Source organism: Salvelinus alpinus, chromosome 2 (genome assembly GCF_045679555.1).
Source record: "Salvelinus alpinus chromosome 2, SLU_Salpinus.1, whole genome shotgun sequence".
Lineage (NCBI taxonomy): Eukaryota > Metazoa > Chordata > Actinopteri > Salmoniformes > Salmonidae > Salvelinus > Salvelinus alpinus.
This window is the reverse complement of record NC_092087.1, coordinates 97,082,694-97,085,938: the sequence shown is the minus strand read 5'-3', so window position 1 is coordinate 97,085,938 and position 3,245 is coordinate 97,082,694.

The window sequence follows — 3,245 nt, the reverse complement described above, 5'->3', positions numbered from 1 at the left end:
ATGTCACGTTCCTGACCTGTTTTCTCTTGTTTTGTATGTCTTTATTGGTCAGGGCGTGAGTGTTGGGTGGGCAGTCTATGTTTTGTATTTCTATGTTGGGTTTTGTGTTCGGCCTGGTGTGATTCTCAATTAGAGACAGGTGTGTATCGTTTGTCTCTGATTGAGAGTCATACTAAGGCAGCCAGGGTTTCACTGGTGTTTTGTGGGTGTTTGTTTCCTGTGTTAGCGTTTGGGCCACACAGGACTGTTGCAGGTTAGTCACGTTTGTTGTTTTGTTTATTTGTAGTGTTTGTTGGTTTGCCATTAAAATCATGAATACCTCCTACTCCGCATCTTGGTCCGATCCTCCTCATCTGAGGAGGAGAACGACATTGACAGCCGTTACTATATTACTATCTAGTTTACTATATTACTATCTAGTTTACTATATTACTATCTAGTTTACTATATTACTATCTAGTTTACTATATTACTATCTAGTTTACTATATTACTATCTAGTTTACTATATTACTATCTAGTTTACTATATTACTATCTAGTTTACTATATTACTATCTAGTTTACTATATTACTATCTAGTTTACTATATTACTATCTAGTTTACTATATTACTATCTAGTTTACTATATTACTATCTAGTTTACTATATTACTATCTAGTTTAATATATTAATATCTAGTTTACTATATTACTATCTAGTTTACTATATTACTATCTAGTTTACTATATTACTATCTAGTTTAATATATTAATATCTAGTTTACTATATTACTATCTAGTTTAATATATTACTGTCTAGTTTACTATATTACTATCTAGTTTACTATATTACTATCTAGTTTAATATATTAATATCTAGTTTACTATATTACTATCTAGTTTAATATATTACTGTCTAGTTTACTCAATTACTAACTAGTTTAATATATTACTATCTAGTTTACTATATTACTATCTAGTTTATTCAACTAGTACCTAGTTTACTATATTACTAGCTAGTTTACACTATAAAAGTATGCTCCACTACCATGGTATTCTGAGCAGTAAGAGTTAAAGATATGGGGAAGTAACCAAAAAACGGATCATAACCCAAATGCAGGAATGCTTGTGTGTGTGGCTCACAACACATTTCTGGGATTGGTGATTAGTGCATTCAATGTGTAGCCAGTGTAATGACTACAGTGTGCTGGCTTCACATGAGCTTGACCCACCAATGTGCTCATGTTAAAATCCCCGCTGAGAGTGAGCGAGTATCTAGAGGGAGAGAAAGGGAAGATAAGGGGACATTGTGAGGGATAGAAGCAGACGGCGGAAAGGAAGTGACAGAGAAGGGAGAAATGAGTGAAGAGAGGAAGAGTGGAGGAGGAGGAGGAGGAGGAGAGAAAGCATAAAGGGCAGAAGGAGAGGTCTTGTCATTGTATGAATGATTTATGATTTGACTCTACTGAGCTCAATGAATACGGAGTGCCTTACACACACACACACACACACACACACACACACACACACACACACACACACACACACATCACAATTTACTGCACGCAATGATCCTGCAGACACAATACAACATGCAAGCCAGCAAACAAACATACACACACATCAGAACACAGACACACACCGTGTTTAATGATGCGTGTGTGATGTTTGTCCATTCTCCATCTGCAGTGTAAATTGTTTTGAGGGATTCACAAACCACTATCCTCTCTTTCTCTCTTTTTCTCCTCCTCCTCCTCCTCCTTCTCAATGAGAGGGGTGAGAGAGAGGGAGGAATGGGAGTGGTGAGAGAGGGGGAGGGAGGGGTGAGAGAGAGGGAGGAAGGGACGTAGTGAGAGACGGAGGGAGGGGAGTGGTGAGAGAGAGGGAGGGATGGGTGAGAGACAGAGGGAGGGGAGTGGTGAGAGAGAGGGAGGGAGGGGTGAGAGACGGAGGGAGGGGAGTGGTGAGAGAGAGGGAGGGAGGGGTGAGAGAGAGGGAGGGAGGGAGGGAGGGGTGAGAGAGAGGGATGAAGGGAAGTAGTGAGAGATGGAGGGAGGGGAGTGGTGAGAGAGAGGGAGGGAGGGGTGAGAGAGGGGGAGGAAGGGAAGTAGTGAGAGACGGAGGGAGGGGAGTGTTGAGAGAGAGAGAGGGAGGGAGGGAGGGGTGAGAGAGAGAGGAAGGGAGTGGTGAGAGAGAGGGAGGAAGGGAAGTAGTGAGAGACGGAGGGAGGGGAATGGTGAGAGAGAGGAAGGGAGGGGTGAGAGAGAGGGAGGAAGGGAAGTAGTGAGAGACAGAGGGAGGGGAGTAGTGAGAGAGAGAGGGGGAGGAAGGGAAGTAGTGAGAGACGGAGGGAGGGGAGTGGTGAGAGAGAGGAAGGGAGTGGTGAGAGAGAGGGAGGAAGGGAAGTAGTGAGAGACGGAGGGAGAGGAGTGGTGAGAGAGAGGGAGGAAGGGAAGTAGAGAGAGACGGAGGGAGGGGAGTGTTGAGAGAGAGAGAGGGAGGGAGGGAGGGAGGGGTGAGAGAGGGGAGGAAGGGAAGTAGTGAGAGACGGAGGGAGGGGAGTGGTGAGAGAGAGAGGGAGGGAGGGGTGAGAGAGGGGGAGGAAGGGGTGAGAGAGAGGGAGGAAGGGAAGTAGTGAGAGACGGAGGGAGGGAGTGGTGAGAGAGAGAGGGAGGGAGGGGTGAGAGAGGGGGAGGAAGGGGTGAGAGAGAGGGAGGGGAGTAGTGAGAGACGGAGGGAGGGGAGGGGTGAGAGAGAGGGAGGGAGGGGTGAGAGAGGGAGGAAGGAAGGGAAGTAGTGAGAGAGAGGGAGGAAGGGAAGTAATGAGAGAGAGAGGAAGGGAAGTAGTGAGAGAGAGAGGGAGGGAGGGGTGAGAGAGAGAGGGAGGGGTGAGAGAGAGTGAGGAAGCGAAGTAGTGAAAGAGAGAGGAAGGGAAGTAGTGAGAGAGGGAGGGAGATAACTATAGAGGAGAAAATATAACAGCATGAGTGGGGGCAGAGAGAAGTCAAGGACAAAACTGACTTAATATCACAGAGCACAGACTCATGGGAAATGAGGTCCACTCACTTTTGTAGGAGGGGCGTGAGGTGTTTGTGTGTGTGCCATGTGAGTGTATGAGAGAGAGACAGAGAGGGACAGATAGGGGAAGAGACAGAGAGAGAGAGAGACAGAGAGAGACAGAGAGAGACAGAGAGGGACAGATAGGGGAAGAGACAGAGAGAAAGAGATATATATAGAGAGAGAGAGAGAGAGAGAGAGAGAGAGA